Genomic DNA, 17,421 nt, shown 5'->3' on the forward strand with positions numbered 1-17,421 from the left:
GAAGACAAGTGCTCAGCAGGCTGGATCCTGCTCCTTCTAGCTGGCCGGGCTTTCCCCAGCACCTTTCTGGTATCGGTTCCGGGCTTTTCCTCCAATACAATCCACATCATCTCTCCGAGACATGGATCTCTCTTAAAGGAAAGCCAGGCCAGCATCCAGAGGTAACGTGCAGAACCGTAAATGAAAAATGTCCACGTCTCGCAGGCAGACAAGCCAAGGAGAGCCAGCTGTCAGTTTCGGACGCCGCTGGCTGTAACGGGGTTTCGGGTTTCTCTCTGTCTCCGTCGGTCTGTCCCTCTCACCTTGTCTCCCTCAATAATATCAGCTTCCTAATCACCTCAAATCACAAATACAGTCTCCATCTGTCCTTGTATAATATATGCCGAGGAAACAGAAAAAGAGAGGGCGATACTCACAACAATGAAGAATTCCTACACATGTCGTTCCATTTTCTTGCATCGAAAAGATGAAAGGTTAATTTAAAAAGCCTTGCAGGATTAGAGCGATGAGGGGGAGGGGAATTCCGCCCGCACAATCCAGCAGCCCACCGCACAGGAGCCCGCAGGCTTGCTGACGTCACAGATTCATGAATGGATGTAAATTGGGCTGGTTTAGGATTCCGCACGGACGCTGTGGTGTGTGCCCTGAAAAAGAAAGGGAGGGTCCAGAGCAGTGCCGGCCAATGGGCTTCGGGCGGGCATGGCGTGCCTCCTCTTAGAAGGAATCTGGTCACAGAATAAACAGAGCCCGCCAATCAGGCGTCGGCCACGGCCTCAGACAGACTGGCAGCTTGAGGAGTGTGTGTGTGTGGTGTGTGGTGTGTGTGTGGTGTGTGGTGTGTGTGTGGTGTGTGTGTGGTGTGTGTGTGTGTGTGTGTGTGGTGTGTGTGTGTGTGTGGTGTGTGTGTGTGTGGTGTGTGGTGTGTGTGTGTGTGTGGTGTGTGTGTGGTATGTGGTGTGTGTGTGTGTGTGTGGTGTGTGTGTGTGTGTGTGGTGTGTGGTGTGTGTGTGTGTGTGTGTGGTGTGTGGTGTGTGTGGTGTGTGGTGTGTGTGTGGTATGTGGTGTGTGTGTGTGTGTGGTGTGGTGTGTGTGTGTGTGTGTGTGTGTGTGGTATGTGGTGTGTGTGTGTGTGTGTGTGGTGTGTGGCGTGTGTGGTGTGTGGTGTGTGTGTGGTATGTGGTGTGTGTGTGTGTGTGGTGTGGTGTGTGTGTGTGTGTGTGTGTGTGGTATGTGGTGTGTGTGTGTGTGGTGTGTGTGTGGTGTGTGGTGTGTGTGTGTGGTGTGTGTGGGTGTGTGTGTGTGTGTGTGTGGTGTGTGTGTGGTGTGTGTGTGGTGTGTGTGTGTGTGTGTGTGGTGTGTGTGGTGTGTGTGTGTGTGGTGTGTGTGTGGTGTGTGTATGTGTGTGTGGTGTGTGTGTGTGTGTGTATGTGTGTTAGGTGTGTGTTTCAAGAAAACATTATTATTGCTATTGAATGAGGGGATCAAAATAGAATTTCAGTGGAGTCAATGCTACCAAAAAAGCATCTAGAGAAATGACAGTCTTTTATTAGAGCAATTTTCTTTAACGCTTTTCTTGCTGTTCAGCAATGTGTATGATGTGATGTGATTTTAAAAATAATAATAAAAGTCAGGGAAATAGTTTCCAAAACTGATAACCAAGGGACATGCTTGCCCTGCACACCAAGACTTGTCAAAGCAAAATAATAGGGAAATAACCTAGTGATTAAGGAAATAAAAATATGTAAGGTGATATTACATAAATGTAATTGTTTTGTAGAACAGTATCATCTTGCTGACCTTGTGATGCATCAAAAGTGAGTGTGGAAGAGTAACTTATTACTTCCTTTGAATAAAGTAGAAAATTTCCTCATTGGTTTATTAAACTTCTGACATTCCTCCCAAAGAGCCCCTAATGAATCTTAGAGCAATTGTTAATTTTAGTAAGAAGCCTTATTATGAACAGCAAAAACAACTGTATTAAATTTACCCAAAGAGCTCACAACATTTTAAAAAATTAAAATAAACTTTAACACCTTTATTAAAGTATAATTGATATACAAAGAACTGTACATATTTAATGTGTACAATTTGATGAGTTTGGAGATATACAAACATCTGTGATACTATTACCATAGTCAACATAGTACACATGTCCAATATCTCTAAGAGTTTCCGTGTGTTCCTTTGTGGGTTTTTTGGTTGTTTTTGGTTTTGGTGTTTGTGATAAGAACACTTAACCTGAGCTCTACCCTCTTAGCAAATTTTGAAGTACACAATATAATATTGCATTCTTAACTACAGGCACTATGTTTACAGCATATCTCTAGAACTTATTCATCTAGCATAACTGAAACTCAACACCCATTAAATAACAACTCCCTATTTCCTCTTCCCTCAGCCCCTGGCAACCACTATTGTATTCTCGGTTTCTATTAGTTTGGCTGCAGGATTGCTCATATAAGTGGAATCATGCAGTATTTGCCTTTTTTGTGACGGGCTTATTTCACTTAACATAATGTCCTCTAGGTTCATCCATGTTGTCATAAATGGCAGGATTTCCTTCTTTTTTAAGGCTGAATCATACTCCTTTGTATGCATATCCCACATTTTCTTTATCCATTCATCTGTCATTTACATTTGGGTTATTTCCATGTCTTACTTATTGTATAATGCTGCAATGAACATAGGAGTATAGAGATCTCTTCAAGATACTGAATTCAATTATTTTGAACATATTCCCAGAAGTGAGATAGCTGGGTCATATGGCAGTTCTATTCTCAATTTTATGAGGAACCTCTATACTGTTTTCCATAGCTGCTGCACCACTTGTATTCCCACCAACCTTGCCAGCAAGGGTGTACAAGGGTTCCAATTTCTCCACAACTTTGCTGACACTTACTTATATTTTATCTTTTAATAATAGCCAGCCTAAGTACTATGCGGTGATATCTCAGTTTTGATTTGTATTTTCCTGATAATTAATGATGTTGGGCATTTTCTCATATACCTGTTTGCCATCTGTATGTCTTCTTTAGAGAAACATCAATTTAAGTTCTTTGCCCACCTTTCACACAGGACTTAGCAATGATTGCCTGGATATAACACCAAAAGCACATCAACAAAAACAAAAATATACAAGTGGGACTACATCAAAGTAAAGAGCTCTGCACAGCAAAGGAAACAATCAACAGAATGGAAAGAGTAATACAAAATGGGATAAAATATTTTCAACCCATGTATCTGATAAGGGGTTAATTTCCAAAATATATAAAGAGCTCATACAACTCAATAGTACAAACACAAATAACTTGTGGCATTTCTCTACTATTTAAAAAAGTTCAAAGTTACACAAAAGTGGAGATGAATATAATTTACTGCCCCTGTAACCCATCACTTTGCTTCACAACTACCAATACTTTACTAATACTGATCACAACTTCTTTGAAATTGGGAAATGGCCTTAAGTCCTTGAATCTGGAACAATAGTGGTTAATATAAGGCCTCAGTTATGAAGTGTCCAGTGACCAGGAACGTTCTGAACAGAGATCTGTTCTCCCAGTCAGATTATTTGAACAGCTGAGAGAAGAAAAGCATTTGCCTTTTTCTTACGGTGAGTTCAAACCTGACACAAGTAAATACTGCACTGCTTAGCTCATTTGGAAAAAGAAAACTTCTAGGATTCTTTTGCACACAAAGATGTCCAGTGTGCTGTTCTATATACTAAAGCAACAGAATATTATAGGTAAGTAACATATTCACCAAATTTCCACAGGAGCTTATTGTGAAATATCACTATGGAAAAAATAGACCAAAGAAATTTACCCAGGTGATGTGGGAGTGCTCAAGACCAACACAGTAGTGATATATTCTTCATAGGCTGAGTGCACCACATTGGACTGTATCAACATGTCCATGTCCCCAGATTATTTTAGAACCCACAAATGAAAAGACAAGAAAATATATCTCTTTTTCTTTTAACAGAAATCAAAACCAACCAGAATACGCTAAAAGAATCAGATTTACAAAAAAATGTTTTCTTTCAAAATAATACAGACTAACTCATAGAAGGCAGCAGCCACTTTGTGGAACATGTCAATAAAATGGTCAGTCTGTTATAGAGACTTAACAGTTGCTGTAAGGTTTGATGGCAACATCATTAGGAATAAGTCTACCAGGAATCAGGGTAGTCTCTGAAGCAATTCAACAAAACAGTCTATAAATGCTTCTAATAACTGCCACCTAAGATGTTGGCTTACTATATGTAACCTGGCAAATAAAAACTAGCTGGCTCTATGGACTTGCCATTTTAATAAGCTGAACTCAGTCTGGTTAGCATGCATCCCTGTACCATAGAAATATCAACTGGGCCAACAAAACTTTCTCCATGTCAAATATCATGGGAAGTCATTGAGAAGATAAGTTGTCTCTCCAAATGACAAAATCTGTAGAGATTGTTGGAGGAAGCCATTGTTGTCTTAGGGACAGAAGGAAGGCAGGGAGAGGGGGCCATGAGAATTGTACATTGGAGAGCAACACTGCTGGGAAACTTCCTGCGATGATGGAAATGTTCTATAATTTGCAGTCGAACACAGTAGCCACATGTAGCTACTTAGCATTTGAAATGTGTTTAGGAACTGAGTTTTAAATTATTTTTAATTTGAATTAAGTTAAATTTAAAAATAAATAGTCCCATGTGGCTGGTGGCTACTGGGGACACAGCAATTCGAGAGATATGAAGCCAAGTCTCATCATCACAAGTAATTTTGTATTTCAGCATTGGGCAGGCAAGTGTGAAGACTATAAAGTCACTATCAAGGTGAGTAGTTCTTTTAAGATCCAAAGGATTTGGTTCAACTTTTAATAATGACTGGAAGATGATTCTGGTCTCATTCCCAACAGGATATTAAAGACTCATTATTAGAAAAAGATCCTAAGAATAGAAGTCAAAGTACAATTTTTCTGCTATAAAAATATGAGCTAGTCTAGGTTGGATTTTTATTTTAGAAAATTTAGTTTTTGTTTTTGTTTTTAAGAAAAATAACATTTAAGTCAGAGTCTAAGAGAAGTCCAAAGTATTATGACCCTGTGACAAATTTTGTCAGAAATACCAGGATAAAGAAATAATATAATGACCTCAAATGCCAATGCATAAAGATTCAGATTTCCTTCACAAGCAACACTGTGTAGTAGTGAAAAGCCAGTAAAGATTTGGGTTCAAATCCTGATGCTACCAGTTATCAGTTAGTTATGTAAGTTCAGAGAAACCTGGGTTTCATTTTCTCATTATTAAAATGAGGATAATAATAGGCTCTGCCTATTGTGTGGAAGTTAAATAAAATAACACATGTAAAGAGTCTAGCACAATACTTGCATATAGAAGATGCTCAATAAATGATACTGGTAGCAGTTTTTATTTTATTGCTATTATTCAAATACCATGGGTCCTTCTACTCTCTCAACAAGAGAAATTGCAACTGTACAGATCCAAGAATAAAAAACACAGAAAAGAATACAACATCTTTATTTTGCTTGTAATATAGCCTGACTATATCTTTGCAGGAAAAATTTAAAATATATATTAGTGACACATCTTTCCCCCAAAAGCTTATTCAAATCATTTTCCTTTGGGAGTTTGGGGCATACTCTATGAGGCTCTAAAGCAGAGGAGAGGAAAAATCCTCAGAAAGTTAAACTATATGACTAAAAACTCTCTTTATAAAAATAAAATAAATAAAAAGAAAGATAATTTTTTATGTAAAGATGTAGTATATATATAATGATATTAACTAATATGGAAAACAATATGTCTACAAGGTGGGAACACTAGTCAGAGAATTTTCTACTTTCATATGAGAATATTAATCCCAACTTTCCTTGTTTTCAAAGCATATCTTTAGTCAATGATTTCAATCTTCAAATTTCAATACTTAAAGACCTCAGCAGACTATTACTTCAATTTTCTGTTGTTGTTGCTGCCCAGCTCCCAGATGCCTATCTGAGAAAGTGATTTTTAAGAAACATCTAAGGAAGCCAGTCAATGAAGGAAAAATACCACATGATCTCACTCATTCATGGATAATAAAGACCATTACAAACTTTTGAACAATAATAGATACAGAGGCAGAGCTGCCTCAAACTGATTGTCAAACTGCAGTGGGAAGGCCAGAGAGGATTGGGGGGCAGAAGGAAGGGGAGTAAGAGATCAACCGAAGGACTTGTATGCATGCATATAAGCATAACTAATGGACATAAGACACTAGGGGGTAAGAGAGGGCAGGGGATTGTTAAGGGCGGGGGGTGGGGGCAGGACACATATGTAATACCCTTTGTAATACTTATTATAATATTTTTTTAAAAAAGAATAAAAAAAATAAATAAATAAAAAAGAAACATCTAAGGAAAAACATTCTTATAAGCATCACTAAAATCTATCCTTGTATCAGAAAGATAGGTCATCAGAAAGCTACATGCCACCTAAATATCATTAGCCTAGAGACCCCCTTAGCAGAATCACTATCATTGAGTTACATTTTATGTTATAGTTTGCTTTTGCCAAGAATAATTGTAAGGAGCAGTCATATTGCTTCTGTGTTGTCCATTATTCTGCATGATGTCTCACATATATGGAAATCATAGGAAGAATTCACTTTAGAAAAGACTTTTGTTCTTGAAGGATTATTAGGCATCCACCTTTTAGATGACAACAGTGTAATCAACTGAATTGCCAATGTTTTGTCCCTGCTTCTGGGAAACTTAGAGCATTATGCTCAAGTCAGTCTATCTACTTATACCTATATATACTATATTTTAGCTTTTGTGGTGTATTTAGTATATTTGCTTTTTATTCTTGTTTTGGGTTTGATTTACTTTTTGTTAACCTTATTGCATATATACTTCATGATAAGCACTTCAAATCCTTTTTGAAAAGGTAGACTATAAATAAAAATGTATGCTAAATACATACCCATTAACTTTTAAAAAGATACAAGTCTTATGTTGATAAATACTACATTTATCTTCATGATAAAATAAAACTCTAAAGGTAGCACAATTATGGCAAACTTTGAAGGATATCATGAGTTAAGTGGATTTGAAGTCTTCAATATTTTTTATCAAAGGATAATAAAACAGACAGTCAGCTGGAGAAAAGCAATTGCTTTGAGATTTTATATGCTTTTTCAGAATAAATCTTAATAACTTAATGACATTTTAATGTATTATCCCTGTCAAAAGGATGACTAAAAATGAGGGCTACAAGAATTCTTCTCTGATCGATAATGAAAATGCACTGAAACAAATCAAAAGCAAATGGATTTTTCAATTAATAAAATATTTAACATCCCAGACACACACCACTCCATAATATACAAATTCTGGCAAGATACCATAAACCAAACATTTGGGAGACTAAAATGAATATCTTGAGTTTATAAAGGCCCTTACATATTGAAAGAATAAAAGGAAACTTTATACATTATTTTACTCATTCACATAGAATTTGTCCTACTTTCTGAAAGGTCATAGAAAATGAAAACTTAGCCATCCTACTTCTATTCTTCTGATCCTGTTTTAATTTCCCTTCTTTTTAGCTAGATATAACTTGGCATTTCCACTTTAGCCTCAGAGTGCAGGCAACATAATTGGAAGATCAAAACATGGGAATAGTGGATATCTGCCTTTTTTTATTTAGCCTGCCCCTGCATCTTTTCCATTTGGGAAATTGTCTCTCCCCAATTTTCAGTCCAAGTGGTTAAGATGGTGCAGTACCAGTTGAATCTTGGGCTGCAAGAGTGACCATGGCACCAGGCTGGCCAATTTACCTCCTCGGTCATATGATTAGTGAAATGACAGACGCATGACCCAAGCCAATCAATGAGAGTTAGCCAAGTCATCCCCAGGATGTTTGCTACAACTATTGGAGGTGGGGTGGGGGAGTACATTTGTTTAATCAGGATACTCTGCATAATGTAAGCAGAGAGCTGTCAACTTTGTCCATAGGTAGGACATAGGATATAGGAAAACAGACCCAAGAGATAAAGAAAAGAAGACGGATTTCTGACAACAGTAACTGAGAACCTAATTTCACTGATGTCTGAAGCTACTTATTCCTCTGGAGCTCCCAACTACATAAATCAATCAATCCTTTCCCTGTGACTCTCATTTTTGGGGATTAAACCAGATTGATATAGAATCATATTAACATTCAGTCAAGAGTCCTATTATTAACACAATGTCATTAACTGATCCTCTTCTGTCATACTCAACACACCTCAGTTACTATCCATTGCTTTTACTATGAGAGCTCCTTTTCTGACATTAATAATTTCAATACATTGGTAGATTTAACTTTCAAATTCTGTTTTCTAACTCAGACAGTGTTTGTATTTCATTATTGTCTTTGTCATCTTAAAATATTCTTAAGACCAGTATCTTTCAATAGCAAGCTCTAGCTTTGATATTTTAGAGTTAGTGATGTTTCCCTGTTTGTACTATATGGCAAGCATTGGGCTAAGAGCTCTCTCTCTATATATCTCATTTAACTCACACAATGATCTGAGGTAGGTATTTTTAAGCCCCATTTTAAGATGAGGAATGTGAAATGCAAAAAGGCTTAAATGATTAAAAGTTACAAAACCAATGAAAAAAAAACAGGCAGCAGTCTCTAGAACCTATGCTGTTATTATGCTGGTCTGTTTGTAAGAAAAAAAGATAATTTAACTGGGAGTCTTACACAAAAAGTATTAAAACAATCGGATTGATTTTTAGAGAGATATGTATAATCATTGTTTAAAAAGTTACCCTACAGTAAGTATTAAAGAAGTCCATTTAAAGGTATGATCCATGCTCTGAATATTCCACAGGCCTGGCAGGGTGACCTACGATAGTAGTAAAGATAGTAATAGTCAAATGAAAAAGCAACCTGTTAGAACCTATTTTATAAAGTGAATTATTCAGGACTACCCAGGTGCCTAGAGCTCCAAGAAAAAAGAAACACCTGGAATATTTATTGTTGATAAAGCTAGAGATTTGATGTATTTGTTTTAAAAAATCGAAGTTGTTATTGTGGGGAAAATAATTTAACAAACATCATTATATATTATACAATCAGCATTGTTTTAATGATTTTGACTTAATATTTGGGTGAGAGAACTTTTTTCAGTGTTTGGGGCCATAAAGTTCTTAATTCAGTCTTTGGGTTTTAATACATAATAATGTCATACATTTTCAGAACAAAGGTCATTGTCTCCTAAGCAGGGGGTACTCCAGATGCACCATCTAATGGAGCAAGCGGAACTAGAAGTATGGCACTGAGAAGACAACTATCTTGGTAAGTCTTTTCAAAAGAACTCTTGTTGTAGCATCTCCTTCAACAGGAGCTATTAAACATAGCCAGCGATTCTTAAGATGTTAAACACACACCTACCAGATGATATAGTCATTTCACTCCTAGGTAATTTACTCAGAGGGAATGAAAGCATACGCCCAAACGAAGACTTGTACACACATGTTCATAGCAACTTGATTTGTCATAGCCCCAAAATGAAACACACACACGTCCCTCAACAAGTGAATGAATAAACAGTGGTAAATCTATACAATGGGAATACTCCTTAGCAATAAAAAGGAATGTACTGTTGATACGCACTGCATCATTGATGAATCTCAAAGTAATTACATTGAGTGAAAAAAAGCCAGATAAAAGAGTGTATGCTCTATGACTCCATATATATAAAATACTAGGAAATAAAAACTAATGCACTATGACAGAAAACATACAATGGTGGCCAGGTAAAGGGGATGGAAGCAGAGAGGAAAAACAAAGGACCCGAAGAAGATTTTGGGGTGCTCCATATGTTCATTATCTTCATTTCTGTGATGAGTTTATGGGGGTACACTTATGTCAAAACATACCCAATTGTATACTTTAAATACATGCAATTTAAAATGGTATGTCAATTTTACCCCCCAATAAAGCTATTAAGAAAATTATTTAAAGAAGACACAAACACAGCCAAAAAAATTTATGTACTTTTAAAATTATTGCATGATGCTTTCTGATATTTTTAAGATAAAGAGTAAGCATTAAAAATAATGGCATTCAGTGTGTGAACTAAGAAGCAAAAACAAATGTGTTCCCATTCCTATATTGTGTAATATGCTTTTTCCATTTTAAGGTAAACAAACATTTGATAGACTCAAAAGGATGATAGAAAATGCAGTCTTTAATAGACTCTAATGACATAAAAGGGTTTTTAAGAAAATATTTTTCAAACTGCAGTTGCAACCCATTAATGGACCGTGAAATTGATTTAGTGGGTCATGACCATGATTTAATAAATGAGATAAAATAGAACAGAATAGAAAATAGTATGTCCCATGTGGTGAACTTAAATATATTGTTTCAGGAAACTTGCTGTATGTGGGTATATAATGGGACACTATGAAAATTATGTTTCTTACTGTCGGTTGTGGTTCAAAAGTTTAAAACTTCTACAATAAATACATTTAACACATATCTGTTTCTTGTTATTTTTTTGTTATTGTTAATCCTCACCCAAGGATATTTTTCCATTGAATCTTTTTTTTTAGAGCGAGTAGAAGGGAGGGGGAGAGACACACAGAGAAAAACATCGATGTAATCACATCGATTGGTTGCCTCCTGCTCACACTCCAACCGGGGATCGAACCTGCAACCAAGGTACGTACCCTTGACTGGAATTGAATCTGGTACTCTTCAGTCTCAGGCCAATACTCTATTCACTAAGCCAATGGGCTAGGGCTGTTTCTTGTTATTTTTTATGTCCCACATTATAACCCATGCCTGTTGTGCTAAAATATCTTCTTTATATAATTGTGCTCTTTGGAGTTTCAGCTATTTAAGTTCCAGAAATGATAATTGGGAACAAATCTGGTCCTAGAATACTTTGTAAACAATCTTGTACTTACTTCACAATTTACAAAGTAGTTTATTTTATTTTATTTTTTTAAATTAAATCTTTATTGTTCAGATTATTACAGTTGTTCCTCTTTTTTCCCCTCCATAGCTCCCCTCCACCCGTTTCCCACCCCACCCTCCGCCCTCACCCCCCCCCCCACTGTCCTCATCCATAGGTGCACGATTTTTGTTCAGTCTCTTCCTGCATCCCCCACACCCCTTTCCCTCCCAAGAATAGTCAGTCCACTCCCTTTCTATGCCCCTGATTCTATTATAATCACCAGTTTATTCTGTTCATCAGATTATTTATTCACTTGATTTTTAGATTTACTTGTTGATAGATGTGTATTTGTTGTTCATAGTTTGTATCTTTACCATTTTCTTATTCTTCCTCTTCTTAAAGGATACCTTTCAGCATTTCATATAATACTGGTTTGGTGGTGATGAACTCCTTTAGCTTTTTCTTATCTGTGAAGCTCTTTATCTGACCTTCAATTCTGAATGATAGCTTTGCTGGATAAAGTAATCTTGGTTGTAGGTTCTTGCTATTCATCACTTTGAATATTTCTTGCCACTCCCTTCTGGCCTGCAAAGTTTCTGTTGAGAAATCAGCTGACAGTCGTATGGGCACTCCCTTGTAGGTAACTGACTTTTTTTCTCTTGCTGCTTTTAAGATTCTCTCTTTGTCTTTTGCTCTTGGCATTTTAATTATGATGTGTCTTGGTGTGGTCCTCTTTGGATTCCTTTTGTTTGGGGTTCTCTGTGCTTCCTGGACCTGTAAGTCTATTTCTTTCACCAGGTAGGGGAAGTTTTCTGTCATTATTTCTTCAAATAGGTTTTCAGTATCTTGCTCTCTCTCTTCTTCTGGCACCCCCATAATTTGGATATTGGTACACTTGAAGTTGTCCCAGAGGCTCCTTACACTATCTTCATATTTTTGGATTCTTTTTTCATTTTGCTTTTCCGGTTGGGTGTTTTTTGCTTCTTCATATTTCAAATCTTTGACTTGATTCTTGTGATCCTCTAGTCTTCTGTTGGGAGTCTGTATAATATTCTTTATTTCAGTCAGTGTATGCTTAATTTCTAGTTGGTCCTTTATCACAACCTCGAGGGTCTCATTAGATTTCTTGAGGGTCTCATTAAGTTTATCGGCAGTTTCTAGAAAATTCTTGAAAAACCTTAAAAGTGTGATTTTGAACTCTCTATCCAGTAGTTTGCTTTCCTCCATTTCTGTCATTTGTGTCCTGTTTCTTTGTCTCTGCATTTTTTTATGCTTCGCTGTGTCGATAGAGTGGCTTTCTGTACAAGGTGTCCTATAGGGCCCAGTGGCTCAGCCTCCCCAATTACCTGAGGTAGACACTCTTGGTGCACTCCCTTGTGGGCTTTGTGCACAGTCTTGTTGTAGTTAAGCCTTGATTGTTGTAGGTATCACTGGGAGGGATTGACCTCCAGGCCAATTGGCTGTGAGAATCAGCTGTGTCTGCAGTGGGAGAACTTCTGTGCTGGAGACACCCTCCAGGGCAAGACTTGCTTCAATGGGGCTTTGGTGCTCACTGAGTTTGCCCCCTGAGTGTGTCCTTTATGAATCCGAGGAGCTGCAATCTGGATGGTCCCACTCTGACCACCGGGCACACTGGCTCCTGGATCTCTAAGGAGGTGCTAATCTAGCCTCTGCCTGAGGCTATCCAGCAGGAGCCAGCTGTGACGCAATGCAAGTTGCCCTGGGTCCTTGGGCCAGCTGCAGTTTGTTAGGTAATTATTAGATTGCAAAGGGCCAGGCCTTTCATATGCAAAAGCCTCCGTGGCTTGGGCAGGGCTGGGTCCCAGAGGATCAACAGGGTGGAGCGAGCAGTTATGGCTGCTCTCAGTCCTGCCCTCAGAGGCCCTGCTTCTCAGTGTCCGGGCAATCGCTGCAAGCACCTCCGAGAGAAAGCTGCCCTCGAGTTCCGACCGATGCCAGACAGTCCAGTTTCTCCCGTATGAGTCTGGGTTCCCAGAGACTCGCCCAGAACTGAAGCTCAGAGCTTGAGAGTCCCTCCTGATTGAAAAAGACAACTGTGTCCTCAGCCGCCAACCCTCTCCGCATACACCTCTGTACCTCTGTATTTTACTTCCGCACCGCACCTCCTCTGAGTCTCGGTATGCTTTTCTCTTTCTTTCTAGTTGTAGAATTTCCACTCAGCCAGCCTTCCTGTGGTTCTGGATGATGTCTGTTCCGTCTTTTAGTTGTATTTTTGAAGTGGTTGTGCGAGGCAGCAATCTCCGGTGTTTACCTATGCCGCCATCTTGGTTTGTATAAAGTAGTTTAAAGTAGCATAGGTGTTAGCACCATTTTATATGTAATTTCTGCTCAAGGAGATTGATGCATCTAATCTACCTCTATGTATACTCTGTAATCTACTGACTACACAGTAGTCCCCCCTTTATCCACAGGGGATACATTCCAAGACCCCCAGTGGATGACTGAAACCACAGAGGGCACTGACCCCTATATATACCATGTTTTCTTTCCCTAGACATATGTACATTTTCATTTAAAGGAAGCACTTTATGACTTCTTTTTGGCGTGTCTGAATTGCCAGCATCACACTCCTGTGCGTTAGGGCCGTTATTAAGTAAAGTAATGGTTACTTGACCACTAGCACTGCAATACCGTGACCACCAATCTGATAACCCAGACCCCTACTAAGTGACGGATGAGTGGGAAGCATATCCAAGGTGAAGACGCTGGACAAAGGGATGATTCGTGCCCAGGGCAGGACAGAGCTGGACAGCAGGAGATCTCATCACACTACTCAGAATGGTGCACAATTTAAAACGTATAAATTGTTTACTTCTGAAATTTCCCATTTAATATTTTCAGACCACAGTTAACTGCGGGTAATTGAAACCACAGAAAGGGAAACTGTGGATAAAGGGGGACTACTGTCCTTTTAAATTTTACCCATTACTCCATGACCCTCCCCCAGTTAAAAGCCTGTCTTCTATCATCCAATGACTATAATTAAAAGTGAATTTCAAAAGTGACAATGCAAAGATGAAAAAGCAAGCTTTTGGTAACAAGGAGCTTTGGTAAGATGAGTTACTACACAAAGTGGTGAAAGTGGTGTAGCCAGGAATGTCCTACTTGAGATTGGAGAGCAATGCTAGAAGGAAGTTAACTAACATCTGGGGTGAGAATATGCTTCCTTGCATGGGACTTTTCTACATAATGCAAAAACGTTTAGTACTCCCCATGTCTGCAAAATAAAATAAAATAAAAATAAATAAAATAAAATAAAAATCTCCCAGGCATTTGTCTTAGGCACTAGAGGATTGGGACTGCCCCAGTTTGAGACCTAGAGGTTAAGGTGGTGCTCTCTGCTGCCCTCTATTGATATAGAGAGGTAAGATCAAGCCCTTAACAGAAAAATGTATCTTGTCCCTTAGGGAAAAATATGTTTCTTGGAGAAAAATGTAACAAGAACAAAGATGCCTAGCATTGAGGCTAAGCAAGAGCTCTGGGGATGTAAGGTAAGTAAGGGAAGACTGAATACAGACTGGAAGCCACTCTTCCTGGTTCAGACTATAAACGGCCAGTACTTGCTGTTTGCTTGTCTTTGGCAAGTTGGCATGTTTGTAAAGGGAATAAAGGCTTCTTCTTATGCAAATACACCCTGTTCTTATGCTTTGGTTCTTTCCAGGGTTTGAGTTAAGTCTTTTTTCTGATAGGATGATCATTTGGGGCTAAGTGGTTATAATCAGTTATAAAAGGCGATGAACTGGCTCAGTGTATAGAGTGTCGGCCTGCACACCTGAAGTTGGAGGGTTTGATTCCTGGTCAAAGGCACATACCTGGATTGCAGGTTCGATCCCCAGCCTGGGTTGGGGTGTGTGCAGGAGGTGACCAATCAATGAAACTCTCACATCAATGTTTCTCTCTCTCCTTCTCCTTCTCTCATTTTCACTCTCTCTAAAAAGCAATAGAAAAAAATACCCTCAGGTGAGGATTAACAAATAATAAACAAACAAATAAATAAATGGAGGTAAACTGAACTGGACCTTGAAGGGGACTGGATATGAGAGAACAAGGACAATTCTCTGAGGTCATCTATAGCAGATGTGAAACTGTGAGGCACATACAGTACTTTTCATTCTGGTACAGGATTATGGTGCACATGTGCGGCAGATAAAGACCTGCAATCCAGAATGGATAAGATGTTAAGACCGAGTCAGTAAACTGTAGCCTGTTTTCAAAATGAGCCCCACGACTATTCATAAACAGGCTCATGCTATATAAACTCACACTTGGCACTACATCGACTCTCTATTAACACCAAAAAGGAAACAGAGACAGAAACCAAAAATCTCTCAGGAGAATATGTTTCAAAGTTTACTCATAAATATAATTAATTACAGGTCTAGGGAGTACACTTAAAACCAAACGAAGACACCACACTGGAAAGCGCTTGGTTTTCCATTACATGTAGTCATGCTGCCCCAAAATCATAATAGAAGGCGTAGTGGTGAAGACTGTGCCCCAGTATCCAATCTCTTCTCTTTCCTTTTAGTTATAGAATCCTTACCCCCACACCACTCTTAAAGTCTTAGGGTACATGCCCTGCTGCTAAAGACTTTTACTACTAGTAGTAAAAAACAGTAATTGCTATTAGTAGCAACCTGCTCCAAATTAATCAGTCTAATATATATATATATATATATAGTTTTACTACTTCATAGTTTCTGATCTAGTCTCCTCAACTTGGTTGAGAATAAAAGTTTTACATCTAACAATCACTGAATAAGTAATACGTAGACAGAGCAGGGTATAAGAGGGAGTGTGTGGGACATAGTGCTTACTTAGATGCTCTGAAAAATCAATATATAAATTAAACATACATATTTTATTGAATGACATCTATGTTCAAAATACCTTGACATGTTCTTTGGGGTATACATATAGGCATAAATCATAGATCCTGATCTCAGTCAATTTCATTAGATAAGATAAACACAATAAACAGTAAAATAAAAACTGTTATAGTGACTTAAAATCATAACAGAAGGCATAGTGGTAAAGACTGTGCCCCAGTATCCAATCTCCTCTCTTTCCTTTTAGTTATAGAATCCTTACCCCACACCACTCTTAAAGTTTTAAGGTACATGCCTTGGTGCTAAAGACTTTTCTATTCTCCTGGCTGTAGATGGGACACATGACCAAGTTGTAGACAACGGGATGTGAATGGAGCGATGCCTGGAACTCCCAGGTCTTCTGGGAAAGGAAGCTGCTTGTCCTGGATTCTCTTTCTTCCCCCACTCCCCCACTCTGAGGCAGCTTCTACCATGCAGGTGATGACCTACCCCACACAATGGCAGAGAAACAAAACAGGAGCCTTGGGCTTTGACTATTTTAGTAAACCAGAGTTGTCCATCTGTCCTGGAGTACCTGCCTACTTTAGGCTTGTTGCTGAAAGCTGTAATAACATTCTTCCCTTTTTGAGCCACCACATTTTTTGACACTCTGTTCCTGCTGCTTAGAATGTATCCCAACTAATATGTCCTGTTAGTGGGTGGTATATGGTTGTTTCCTAAATGAGCAATATTGTTCCAGACACCCTGAGAAGAAATACTGACTCAGAATCAACGAACTGGGAGAAACCTTAAAATTCAAATCTACTCTGTCTCCGTTGTTTACATATGAAGAAACTGGGGTTCAGAGACTTGTCCATAGTCTTGGAACTTGTGCTGGAACCAGGAACTGATCCCAGGCCTCCTCAGTGTTTTGTATGACATCATCCTGTCTATCTGTGGGATAACAGTGAGCACTGGTGCTGCCCTTTCTTTTCCCGACGCAGGCAAGACTCGATCGGTCCTCCTGGGGCATAGGATACTGGCCTGAGTTCTATAGGAAAGCCAACAAGAATTTTTAAAAGCATGTGTTTTGTGTCAAAGGTATCTGCAATCTACCACAGAGACAATACTAGCACAACTATGTGGTGCTATTAAACTAAGGACAACCAAACAAGAACAGACTCAAGCAATTAGAGATCCAATAACCCTTAAGTGGAAATGGTCATAAAAGTATTATAGGAGCAGTTCACTTCCTGATAAAAAGTGCTTTGGAAATGCAGAAAATATGATTCAAGAATGCTTGAATCCATTTTTTCAGGGTTCTCTTAAAACCTAATTCAACATGCCGGGGCCTGGGAATATATATTCAATTCTCATAAAATTCCGTCTTTTTCTTTGGCCTGGAAAATGTTAATGCTTTTATCTTTAAAAAACAAAACAAACAAACAAATAAAAACCACACAAAACACCCCAAAAAGCCTTCAGCCTAGAGATCTCTTCTGTACTGGCTAGTCCACAATAGCCGTTCTTTAGCAGAAATCTCTCTTCTAAGCTGTACTCTTGCTGAGAGGAAGAGGTAATGAATACCTCATTGTAAGCGCACAGCCTGCTGTAGAGAATGTGAAGAAAGGGGCAGCTTGGGGGCGATATGAAAG

At 38.5% G+C, this 17,421-nt stretch overlaps 1 protein-coding gene across 3 annotated transcripts in view; it reads right to left on the reverse strand.

Annotated features, from left to right (window-relative positions):
• The window catches only part of MAP3K13 (mitogen-activated protein kinase kinase kinase 13), a 158,258-nt gene that overhangs the window by 87,485 nt on the left and 53,352 nt on the right, over window positions 1-17,421 (reverse strand). Inside the window, exon 1 of one of the 3 annotated variants that reach the window (XM_070406648.1) lies at window positions 417-632. The exons of the other annotated variants lie outside the window; for them this stretch is intronic. The gene's annotated coding sequence lies outside the window, so the exon portion shown is untranslated. Of the gene's footprint in view, window positions 1-416; window positions 633-17,421 lie in introns of those variants that run through there. 3 annotated transcript variants of the gene reach the window in all.

Source organism: Myotis yumanensis, unplaced genomic scaffold (assembly GCF_028538775.1).
Source record: "Myotis yumanensis isolate MYYU_CA2020_CCGP unplaced genomic scaffold, mMyoYum1.0.hap1 SCAF_2, whole genome shotgun sequence".
Taxonomy (NCBI): Eukaryota; Metazoa; Chordata; class Mammalia; order Chiroptera; family Vespertilionidae; genus Myotis; species Myotis yumanensis.